Genomic DNA, 13,582 nt, shown 5'->3' on the forward strand with positions numbered 1-13,582 from the left:
ATTCTGAATTAGTGGACCACCCTTGTCTTAGCCTTCAGAACAACGTGCGAGTCATTTTTTGTACGAGAACAATGCTATGTGAAAGAACAGTTACACATGTTAAGAAAGGCAGCGGACGGTTGCCTAGAGATCAAAGGTGCTTACACCTGACACTCCTGTGTCTTACAACAATAAAATATTGAAAACTTCTCGAGCATGGAGTAAGGTAAAGATCAAATAAATACATTGTTTGTTAACCCTTACTTTCTAAAGAGAAGATCGGATTCCATAACTTTCCGGTATATGCTGTCTCCGTGAGGGGCGTGGACTAGAAAGACATCTGGTAAGACGTGAAATTCGTATCTGGAATTGATCAAACAATTTGACATGTCTTACAGCTGGGTTAACCCACGATCAGTAAGTATATTATGTACACGTTTTTCGTAAAAATTACACCCTGAATTTTACCTACAGGAATAGAGAATAAGGAAATAATAAACACTGAAGCCTTGAAGGCGTGTGAAAATATGGGCTAAAGAATATGTTGAACTAAAGAATTGCCAGAGCATGTGCTTTGAAAGAAGTTATAAACGTACCCTCGGGCGTATAATTCCATTACATGCGATACTTTATCGTATCCGTAACCGTGAAACCTTTCGTCATATCGGGGGGCATATTTATCAACCACAACGTACGGTTCGAACGACTCTTCCCACTCTATCTGTATGGAGAAGAACAGTTATCTCATATACAATGATTAAAGCCAGCGATAATATAGTCGGGCAACAGCCTTAATATAAAATACCACTGCAGAGAGAATACTGACCACAGCAGTGGCGAAATTGTGGTAGTTGACAAATTACCAGACATATTACCTGTAAAAATCCGGTCTCTTGTCAATTTACTTCGGTTACAGTTTTACCGTTTACGTACAGTTGCAAGTTGCTAGATTTTGCAAGTTTTTTTTTTATTTGATTGGTGTTTTATGCCGTACTCAAGAATATTTCACTTCAACGACGGCGGCCCGTACCCATAAGACAGTGACGTAGCTTGAATTAAGTATAAGTGCACGTTGTTCTTTAACTTGCAATATAGTAGACGTTGCTGATCTAGAATTACTCAAAGTGCTGTGTTTTTCATCACAATGATTATAAAAGTCTAGTATACGCGGGATTGTCTGCCAGCACCTTGCGGATGGTTGTGGTTTCCCACCGAGCTCTACCCGGTTCCCTCTCAGCATAATGCAGGCTGCCGTCGTATAGGTGAAAAAATCCTGACTATGGCATGAAACACCAATTAAATAAACACATTTAACCATATTAAAGCTTGTCTGGTACATGTAGCTGTGAAGTGGGGCGGTTAACTTCTAACATTGCAGTTATCTCCACGCATAAATGTAAACACCGCCGTACAAAATTCAATATTCTTGGCGATTAACACCAATCAAATAAATAAATAACTAAACAAAAATATAAATTCATCAGTTAATCACAATCAGGTATCAAAAATAAAATAATTAACAGATCCATTTCAAACCAGTGTCGTTACTTTAAATCTTTTTCTTTCACTGCAACGCAAGACGAGTTTAGAAAGCGAGTTTATTTTATGCTTACATTTCCGATTCATTTGTCAAAATGGCACTTCTGTGCTTTACCATAAATAATATTTTCGAAACTGGTGACATGCTGATATACCGGTACCTCTTCAAGGAAAATACCTCTAAAAATCGAAGTAGGCCTCGCTAAACAGACCACTCAAATCTATGCATAAATATACTTTCCCTTATTTTTTTTAGATTTTTGTGAAAAGAACTATAGGCGTTCAAACATTTGAATTCTAAGGTGGGCTTTATGGACCATTCTGTCAAAGTTTAGGAACGCTGATATCACAAGAAGGTTTTCCGACTCTAATCACGACCCGAATGTCGGAATAACTCTTTTTACTCATGAGCAAGAAAATTCCGAAATAATTCCTTCACAAAAATTCCTTCCTTCTGGTGAAAATCTGGAAAAAAACCAACTTGAAGTCACAATAAATACCGCCAGTATGGCTCATAAAGACCACCATATTATTTAAATATTTGAACGCCTTTCAATCCCTCTTTGAAAAAATCTGAAAAAAAAAATGAAAATATCTTTACGCATAGTTTTCAGTTGTGTGTCTATGATGGAGCTTATATCATAATTTACCATTTTTTGACTTTAACCGGCTATAGAAAATACACTTCAAATCGGCATCAGTTTGCCATTAGAGCAACAATATATACACATGCGTAACATGTACATGACCTTTCCACCCCCTCCCACCGTAATGTTCGCAACCGCCGTGTCAGTGAAATACCCGTGAGTACGACGAAATCCACCAATTAAATAAAGAGATAAATGAGCTTTCTACGAATAAAACAAAAATGGAGCTAGGCCTACCTGATAAATGTCTGTAGAATTGTACCAGTAAGAGAAGTTCGTCGCACCATGCCCTTGTCGTATTATACCAATGCTGAAGAAAAAGCGGTTCTTCAGTTATCAAGCTTCATAACTAACAGGGCAAACTTTTCCTCAGATGATGGCATATATAAGCATATTGGAAACGAATTGCTAAAACCAATAGCATAGGCCATTTGCTGCTGGAAAACGGTAACAAAGAACAATTGAGAACGACAGCAAGGGACAAATGAGAACGGCAGCAAAGAACAAATGAGAACGGCAGCAAAGAACAAATATCATCCCCCCATCCCTATCCCCACCCACCAGGCCACACACATGCATAAACACAACTGTCCGTTGTAATGAATCGAGTCTTCAGCAAATGAATCAATGAATCAAAAAGGACTAGCTGAGCAGACAAAACACTGATATGAGTGAGCAGAGGAAAAACCTGATTATCACAGTATCCCCGTACTAAATGCTATAAAACTACATAGCTGAAACGTGCAATTTTATGTTTATAAGCTAGTAAGGTCCACTTCTTGTTTTCATAGAACTCTCACGTTCAAAAAAAAGCTAACATTTTATTCATTTCCTATACTGTTTTGGCGATTACTCTTAAATGTGGTAGTAACACACTGATCCATTACGGAATAAGGTGACATGTTCCATTTTGGCTACTTACTGAAATGGCAGTATGTCCCCGTTTTCTACAAAGGGTATCAACTCAGCCTTCGAACGAGGAGCATATTTAAAACCCTGCATACTTTCAAACGCTGCAACAACTAGGGCCTTCTGAAAACATCAGAGCAAACAGAGCTGTTCTGTTTATCCAACAAAAACGAAAACAAATTGTCTGTAGCCGACACTTCTTTGTTTTCAATGTGTGTTTAAGGGTTTGGCATTAATCTTGCCACGTTTTATTTACATTGCATAGTAGAAAATAACACGCTCCTAGAATTAGAATTCAAGCATCCGAACGTAAATAAATCGACGTAGGCATCGCTATAACGGTTGTTTTTGTTTTGGGTTGGGAGCGGGGGGGGGGGACTTTAGTAATATCCCCATGGAGTCTCGTACCAGGCCTGTTTGGATGTCGAAATATTCGCAACAGCAGTTCTGCATGACTGGAAGGTTATGCCTAAGACATAAAAGATGGTGTTCAACCCGGCAAGGTCTACGAACACCGATTTGACAGAAGAAGTACAAGACAGATTTGGTCGCCATCAAAAAAAATCGCAAAAATTTCTTCAGTTCGACATCAACCAAATGTTAAATGAATAAACAAAAAGCAGTGTTATTTGCAGCATTGTATTTAGTGTCATAGGGTTTTTCAGTAACACCAAAATGGTGACCGATAGAATATTGACTGATCAAATAGTGTTTAACATCATATTCAAAAACGTTTCACTTATATGACGGCCTTTTAGGTCGATGCGTGAAGGGAACCAGGATACACCTGATAAGTCACCGACCTTTGCCAGGTACCCGTCAAAACTCAAAGCCGCAGCCGCAACAGCGAAAGTTTGGTTTAAACACGCTCAAGGTGTCAGTGCTTCAACCATCAGGACAGATGCATAACCAATATTTATACACCAGAATGAAAATCTTTGTTCAAAATCGTCTTTATGACGCTCACCTTTCTGATACCGTCTTTGCCTATATTCTTCACATGTGCTTTCAAAGTGTTGTGGATGTTGTACATCGGGATAAAGTCGAAGTCACTTAGGAACACATAATGTGTTGTTGAGTAGTTCAAAGCGACATTGCGCAAATAGTTGATGGGATGAAAATACTGGAAACAAAATTAAGGAACATAAAATTAAGTGAAATGTTTTGAAAAATAGTTTTCACCTCGTTTAAATGGGATGCATGCGGCATGAAAATCAATAAACCGTCTGAAGAGATATACCAATGCGTATAAACGAGCTGAATTTGCACTATAAATGTCAGGCCTAACATGAACGTTTTCGTTATCTTTATACCACCTGTCCTGTACTGTAATGAAATGTTATGTTTAAGGGCGGGAGGGGAGATTGGCTCATTGGCCTGGTCGTTTGCGTGCTAGGGCAGCACAATGACCCAGGAACATCTTACCAGTGATATCGCTGTGAGTTCAATTCCATGGGCTCTGCCCGGTTACCAGTCCACCATAATGATAGACGTTGTCGAATAAGTGAACTATTATTGAGTAAGGCGTAAAACTCAAATCAAAGAAACAGGTGAAGTAGAAAGAAAGACCGGAGTATAAAACTACACGAAATTTTCGGTAAATGAATATAATTCTGTGTATTTTAGGGTACAGTCCTTTTTGCTGCCAGCGACCATTTTTTTGGTGTACAGGTGCGTGCTAGGTATGAACATACTGGAAATTATATAAATGATGAGAAGGTGTGAGATTTAATGATGAAAGTTGGAAATTGTTGGCGAGGGGATGCAAGGTATCAGGTAGAAATGAGGCTGCCAGTGACGCCATCATGGCGTTGTTGGTTACCAATCCCAGCTGAAGGCAATACGAAGGTCCAGATTTGGACGGTCAAACTATTTTTATTTGACCGAGTTTTTATGGAAGCTTTCTCACACGGCTGGACAAGGTTGTTACCACTGGTCACGGAATGTTGGAACTGAGATACAGCATCAAACGTTAACATTGTCTTTTATGGAAAATTAATAGGGGTCTGAGGTCAGATGGTGGGAACGGCACCAGACGTTTGTTAGGCGCCTCTGTGGCTTTCGTGGATGTGGCACTAATGGTTTCCCAATAGAGATTTCTTAATTTATGTGAATAACGTATTTAACATGTGTAGAGTGTAGCCTTGCATCACTATAAGGTTGATATTCTGAGATCCCACTACGGTCGTTTTCTACGCTGCTGGCATACTTTTGTGTTTTTACTTTTTAATTTTAACCTGTTTTTGGTTTATTTCCGTACCTTACAAGAAACGAGTGTATTTTACCGTTGACATTTTACCTTGATTATTACAGACAAACCGCTTCGGTTAGATGGCTCTAGTGTCTGCCTCGAAGTCGGATCAACCGAGAACAAACTTGGGGCGACTCATAGCAACAGACTTTTGAAATTGTACTTGTTGGTGCCTCGCTTGGCGTTCATCACTGACAAGATAGAGCAAGGAAACAGGACTGGTTGTCCCGGTGTCAGTATAATGTGACCAGATGTTATATCTCCTGTCAGTAGCTGCAGCACTGTTGGTATGGACTCGACCAGCCACAAAAAGACACAGTATATGTACACTTATCTAATCACTCCTCCTTTTTAATATGACCGACAAATTATTTACTACCTAAAACCTTAAGTATGCATACATGCAAATACAAACACTACAGGCCTGGCGATCCCGATGTTCTACTGAAATATATAGAGTATCAAACGAAAGTAATTTGTTTTATGCTTCATTAGCAGTGATTGCTAATCCAGACGTTTCATTATAAATTGAGCACCAGTACATGTACGTCTGCAATACTTCAATAGTTCTTGACCAGCTATATCACTAATAGCGACCAATCTACGAGTAAAACCTGGTACCATCAAGCTTCAAGGTAAGTGAGATTATACTGTGTGACAAACACTGCCTACATTATGACCGGATGTTTAACCCTTCTGCACATATTATTGGACACGAAGCTCCTCCTACCTTGTCTTTGTACACTATATGGTACATGACATTGTCCCGGGCACGAAGTAAGGGAGACGACTCTATCAGCTCTTCCAACAACAGCACTTCCGCATCACTCAAGTATACGGCTAGACTAACTGGTCCGCTCCAGTGGATCAGCAATCTCTCCAGGTTTCCGAAGCGTTCTTGGCTAAACTGAGACACCAGCGTGATTTCACCAACACTGGCCGAGCTCGTATTCCCCAGGTAATTTACATGAGTCCGGTACAAGTGTTTCTCTTCATTGTTATATTTTTCACAGTCCTCCATGTAAAAGTCCTGAACAGCCTAGGAAAAAACGAACAAAACTTGTGATCACATGTATAACGGATTTTGGTGGTGGTGCTGGAAGGTGTCGGTGTTGATGGCCTGTACAAACCTTTTTTGATAGGGTCACTACTTCCGCTTCGGGGCCGTTTCGGGCGAGGTTTATGTTTTGTTTATATTTAGTTTTTTGTACATCTTCTTGATGAACATGCTTTGAACATGTAGACTTCTTAATCCTGAAAAGATAGGCGTTTTCAAAATATTTATGCCGGTGGTCCTGGAGTAAGATCTTCAGGAAAACATAGTGGAAAAGAGCGAGTGAGTGAATGAGTGCTTGGGGTTTAACGTCATGCTCAACAATTTTTCAGTCATATGACGACGTGGGAATCCTTAGGGTATATGTAGTGTACCTCCTTGTTGCAGGACGGATTTCTACTGCTCTTTTATCTAGTGCTGCTTCACTGAGACGCCCTACCTAAGGCAAGTAAGTTGTCCCGCCCGAACCATCATACTGATACCAGTCGTTGCACTATCCGCTTCATGCTGAACGCCAAGCGAGGAAGTTACAACTTCCTCTTTTTTAAAGACTTAGGTGTGACTCGACCCCGGATTGATCCTGGATCTACCAACTGTGCTATACTGGCCGGTTAATGGACAAGATGAATAGGCTTTGCAGATGTAGAAACCTTAATTCTGAAAATGATTTTTTTGCCCTCAAAATTACCCGGCTTTTCACTTTGTATTCGAATTTAGAGTACATGTAGTCCCAGAGTAAGTTTTCATGTTTGCGTCAATCAGTCTTACAGAATGTTTTTCTTCACAAAACATTCGTTCAAGAAGCTGATATCTTAAGATCGTTATCTTATTTTTTCTTCTAAATTATCAAGTTCTGGCTAGAGCCAATTTTTGTACATGTAACGCTAGACTTTATGAACATGCTTCGAAAACGTGCACCATTTAAATATATGAAATGCAATATCCGGTCGACTTCGACTGCTATTTATAGTGAAGCTCACACTCACTCAAAACAAGTGTTTCGTTTCTAAGCACATGTCTGTTACAGTCTAGACGTTCGTCCTGTTGTAAAACTATATTTAGTAACCAAGGAGATGTGTATATTATAGTAAACACTGACAAAAATATAAAAGTATACAAAATAGTTTTTGAAAAACTAGAAAGCAATTCTAAACTGTAGCAGAAATGTGTTTGAAAACGAAACACTTATTTCTGGGATGTACTAATCCACAAAACTTTTGTCATAACTTTTGTTGTACAGAATATGACATATACGGTATAGATATTACGGGGTTCTCTCAGAAGATACACCCATAGGCGTTACAGGTGTTAAAAGTTGAAAAAATTCACCGCAGATATGGATTTACATATTTATACGTATAAAGAGAGGCAACAAGTGAGATGACCTGTCTTACTGATTGTTTGATGGAATGATTGATTACAAAAGTTTATAATTTAGAGAGGATATTTTGATACTTTATATAGTAACTTGTCGAGCAAGAGAATACTGCAAATGTAAATATATATCAGTAACCGATTCTCCTGAGCCACTCATAACTTCTAAAGTTGAACTTAAGACATGGTGCCTGGCCCAAAGGGTGAAAATCCCGCCGGCTGTGTATGAACTTATTTCTTGCTAGACAGGGGGGGCCTCCGTGGCTCAGTTGGTTAGCGCGCTAGCGCAGCGTTATGACCCAGGAGTCTCTCACCAATGCGGTCGCTGTGAGTTCCAGTCCAGCTCATGTTGGCTTCCTCTCCAGTTGTACGTGGGAAGGTGTTCCAGCAACCTGTTCCAGCGGATGGTCGTGGGTTTCCCCCGCGCTGTGGCCGATTTCCACCCACCAAATGCTGGCCGCCGTCGTATTAGTGAAATATTCTTGAGTACGGCGTAAAACACCAATCAAATAAATAAATAAATAAATTTTGCTAGACATACCCAATTTCAAATCCTAGGATATGTGATAAAACCAGATTTCAAATCATGACTAGTGTAGAATTTGGCCCTTGTGTGATAGAAAACTCACCACGGGACGAGCTGGCCTTGGAAAACACTGTCGAAGATGGTAACGAGCCCGATTTCCGTTGTACTCAAGTACTGTCATCAGCAATGTGTTCATGACGTCCACACTCATCGCCCTTTGATTCAGATCGGAGTTCTGAAACAAAATCTAGTGGGTTGATTAAATAACCTACTTGCACTACATTTATATGGTCTGTCTGTCCACCAATGCAATTCCCACTGTCTCAGCAAACTTGCTTTGTATTATGATCTTTCATCAGCAAATAATATAGCATGAATGTTTTCCAAGCACCTGTTTAAACTCAGTTTACATGAAGTACAAGCGCTGTATGCACCTTTAGCCTCACGCAGGTGTAACTGATTGCCTACTTGTAGGATGTTGTGTCACAAATATATCTTGAAAATACTTAAGGGGATGCCTCTAAAAAGAGTCTGGCGCATATGCGCACAGAGTGGCTACTGTAAAGAAATAATGAGTGTGGAGCTATACAACCATGAAATAAAAATGCTATGATTAATTTAAAATGAGTTACCTCTTTTCCAGGAATTGTAGATTGTCGATTTATGTCAGTGAAATCTCGCAATTCTGCCGGAGTTTGCCTAATTAGCGCCAGGTTCATGAGAAGAGCTTGTGAACTCTTCGGAAAATTGGCAAATGGGAAACAAAAAGAATATATCAGGCAAATAGGTATGAGTTGCGATTTAATCGACTCTGCAAAAAACAAAAGATACAAAGACTATAAGTCTCACTAGAATTCTTTGTGCTTCCGGTAACAGATGTACAGTCATTAAACATGCAGTGATATATATTTAGATTCATAAGGACCAGTAACTTTTACATCGTACCATCAAAAGCGCCCAAAAGCGTTATTAACACGTTCTTAAAGAGCGCCACTTTGGAACAACTATAAGCAGATATGGCGAATACTTAGGGGGGTGGGGCATGTAAACCTTGGTCCCTTTGTAGTGTTTTCTTCTTAGTTGTTAAATGTGACCTAAACACGGCATTTATAAAAATTCTACACAAGTGGTGTCTTAAATATTGCAATTAACATCACGACATGCAGTGTTTTTTTCACACAACTCGGCTTAAGCCATTGTGATACGGGCATGTAATTTGCTACTGTGTAAGCATTTACGTGAACAGTTGGAATAAAACCCTGACTACGGCAAACTGACAACAGGCCGGGTTTTGCCGGTTACGCCGGGAGACAGCGAGATCAGAGCATCTATTAAATAAGCATTTAGGTGTTGGAATCCCGTTCACAGAAGTGTGGACCGTCAAGAGGAAATCTAAGTGCTAAAACCACATTAAAGAAAAGCTCAAGACATTTCCTTCATCTCTCGCACTCTACTGTTGATGTGTAACCAACCCTAACATATTTGGAACAATACCTTCCAGTTACGTTGTCAAGCCATTTGAACCTAAATGCCGCCTAAGTATAAACAGATTTAACAATGGCTCCATGTGATACAGCAAAAACAAATCTTGATGATCAAGATAGGAAGTGTTCTTTTCCCAAAACACGCCAGGATTGGAATAAGGCACAACACAGATAGAAGCAGATTATGCTGACCTATTCTTTCATAAATAATTTGGCAAATATTCAAACTTACTCTAAGTTCTCCATTTATCCTTGAAATCACTAAGTTGTCTTCCGAAGAAGCAAAAATCTGAAACATTCAAAAATTTTAATAGGTGTCAATGTAAAAGTCAGTCCGTTATGCTCAAAGAGCACATATACATTGTAGATGAGAAAACTGAAGCACTAATTAAAAAGAGGGATGGTAGTTATTTTAAAATGGTACTAGAACTCTTGCTGGTTGTTTTCAGTTTACTTGTGCACCACGGGTATACGTAAGCCGTTGGGTGAAAAGAGCTATTGCTTATTTGTAATTCAATTTGACGAAAAATGACTGCAACAGATCCAAATGACGGCATAACTCTGAGAACAATTGGTGATAATATCCTCACCTGGGTTTTCCCAAAATTCCGGAATTGTTGCCAAATGTCATATATGTCAGAGAAGACTACATGATGAGGCTGTAGCACGATAGCCTGTGTGAGAAAACAACAGGAATCAGGTGTATATGATAAACCATAGAACACACCTGTTGTCGTCCGGCGATAAAACGCGTTTAATAGGAGATGTAAGGCTTACACGTATCGTAGTCCTAACGTTATAACTTAATCTATAATATTTTCAATTTTACACCGCGCAAATATTAAGTCGGATTGTGGAATAAGGAAACAGTCGGGTATTCTATCCAAATATCTTTTGCTATTCAGTAATGTATGTGCTGTGAACTGCACAGTGCTGTGAATCACTCGGTCCTGTGAATTACACAGTGTTGTGAATCACACAGTGTTGTGAATCACACAGTATTGAATCAGAATCCCATTGTACTGTGCAACAGCCAGTCTAGGACAACTGCACACCGCGTTTGCCATATTCGAAAGTATACAGTCCTCGTTGAGGCATATACCTTATAGCGCTTGAACCAATCTCTACGCTCGTTTTCAACCATTGTCACCAACGTACAAGTTTGACCTGGAGCCCGTTTGACGTTCTGCGTGACACAGGTAGGCATAATTAAGACTCATCACTGATTCGCAATGTTGACAGTTTAGAAGAAGAAAATGGATGTGTATTAGAAGAAAGGTTCACACAGAGTTGTTGTGTTTTCTGACATCGCTTCTTGCCTTATCAGCATGGGCCTCAATGATCTTGGCCTTGTTTCAGATTTCTGTACAATATTTTCTAAAGGTGACAGTGAAGTTAAGCGAGTGTAGACGGCGGCGCAAGCGCAAGAACCTTTCTACACAGTATTGATATATCTGTATTATTTCACTTTTTTTTTTTTAAATATGAGTTTCTAAAAATGTATTTTTAACACAACATAGGAAACGAGGTATAACCACGATAGGTTATTAATTGTGCACTAATTACGTCGCTGTACAGCAGTACGGTAACTACCTTTTCGACCTGATCAGGTAGCTGTGTATGGAGCTCCATGTTCTCGGGGATGCAGCTGTCTTCTTGCGGACTAGACCACGGCTGTTTAATGAATGGCGTTAGTTATTTAGGAGAGGATATGATAGAACAGTGTACGACAGGGCAGAATAGGACAGAACAGCGTGGGATAGGATAGTGTAGGACAGGACATGATATGGGGTAGAACAGAAAGGTTAGGTTCAGTTATATCTACAGTCGTTTGTGCCAAAAAGGTTTCAAAACTTCTTAAATTTTACCACCAGTATGTTTCTAAAATAATAAACACTTCTATTAGTTTATGCAGATCTGCCACTCAGTTAATCGGCCAAAGTCAATTCATCACATTTTTAAGATGGTGAGTCAGTCGTTCACATTATTGATTTTTTTCTTCTAACAATTTATAATAAATAGTCCTACCTCTTGGGACCAGAATATAAACTGCCAGAAAACTGAAACAAAAGAAAAAAAATCAAATTAACCTGTGGGAATAACCGAGATATATATGTATTTGATTGGAATTCTACGCCGTACTCAAGAATATTTTACTCATAGGACGGTGGCCAGCATTATGGTCGGAAGAAATCAAACAGAGCCTGGGAGAAACCTCCGCAGGTTTCTGACAGACGTTTCGGGAGAGGAAGCCAGCATGAGCTGGACTTGAACTCACAGCGACCGCATTAGTGACAGGCTCTTGGGGAAGGAGAATCAAGGAGAATTAAAGGAGAATCCCCGTACACACAAACACTACTATCGTGAGCGCAGTGTGAGTTTTGTTACCGCGATTCAAGGCGAATCCTCGTATACACATACACACACACACGAAGACCCGCACACACAAACACACGCACAGTACTATCGCGAGCGCGCTGTGTGTTTGGATACAGCAATTCAAGGGGAATGCTTATACAAAGACACGCTGCTATAGTGAGCGCAGTGTGAGTTTCGCTACAGCTATTCAAGGGGAATCCCCGTACACATACACACACACACACACACACACACACACACACACACACACACACACACACACACACACACACACACACGCACGCACGCAGGCACGCACACACACACACACACACACACACACACACACAGACAAACATCTGCACACATACGCACACTACTATCGTGAGCGGGGTGTGTGTTTCGCTACAGTGATTCATGGGGAATCCTGATACAAAGACACAATACTATCGTGAGCGCATTGTGGGTTTCGCTACAGCTATTCCAGGGGAATCCCCTCAAACCCATGTTCCCCATGTCCACGTTATTGAGAATTGCCAAGTCCCACAATTACAGTAGGCAATTGCTCATGCTTAGATAGGGACAAAGAACGCATTTAACCTGATGTAAAATTGGACTGCACACGTCTTTAGTCAAAATACTCTCGTCCAATGTCTACAAAAATCGAAACTTACCATCGGGTAGGTCCCAAGACCTCAACAGGTTATCCATAATTTTCCTTGCTGCATCATCTGTCATCAAATATAGAGTCACGGGTCTACTTCTGAACTTCAAAATACTTTTGACAAGAATTGACGTCCTCTTCGCACCTTCTTGGTCGATACACAGAATACAGATATGGACCATCTAAAAATGAGACAATGAAAAATATAAAAAAAAATATGAGTCTGAACGTTAGCGAGTCACCTTAACAGAAAATTATAATGCATGTTTCCTGATGCAAAACTATTAATTTGATGTGAATAAACACTCTTAAATTAAGATTTAATGCAAAATAAGAAAGGTTTACGGCGCATGGGTCTACTGAACTTAGAAATGGTAAAAAAGCTACCAATGGGCTCGCCTGTAAATAGCTCAATATATGAAGTACTGAAATCGTGAATTTGGTAATTTATAGCAATTAATATAAACACAGAGAATCAGTTATGGAACCCTCCCCGTTTGTGGCATTGTGCTTTATATTCATGTAAAGCTTGCGGTCAGTACATGGTTTATTTTCTTTTAGATACAAACCCACACATTTTGTTTAATTTAAATTCTGCTGCACAATACACGAAGTCAGCAAATTGTTAATTTACGGCATTTATTAAGTACACACCGAATCGAATTTATTAAGTACACACCGAATCAACTATGGAATATCCCCCTAGTGCTATTGTACTCTATATATGTGCAGAGCCTGACCTCAATAAAGCAGTACCTTTTAAGATACCACCTCTAACATTTTGTTTAACATTGCTT

At 39.7% G+C, this 13,582-nt stretch overlaps 1 long non-coding RNA gene across 1 annotated transcript; it reads right to left on the bottom strand.

The window, feature by feature from the left end:
- Positions 1 to 577: 577 nt before the first annotated feature.
- LOC135477618 (uncharacterized) lies at positions 578 to 3,129 on the bottom strand. Its single transcript, XR_010445220.1, has 3 exons — positions 3,088 to 3,129; positions 2,403 to 2,475; positions 578 to 700 (listed from the first exon to the last, which is right to left on the bottom strand). It is a non-coding gene; the product is annotated as an uncharacterized LOC135477618 (long non-coding RNA).
- Positions 3,130 to 13,582: the final 10,453 nt, after the last annotated feature.

The sequence above is a fragment of the Liolophura sinensis genome, chromosome 11 (genome assembly GCF_032854445.1).
Source record: "Liolophura sinensis isolate JHLJ2023 chromosome 11, CUHK_Ljap_v2, whole genome shotgun sequence".
Classification (NCBI taxonomy): Eukaryota; Metazoa; Mollusca; class Polyplacophora; order Chitonida; family Chitonidae; genus Liolophura; species Liolophura sinensis.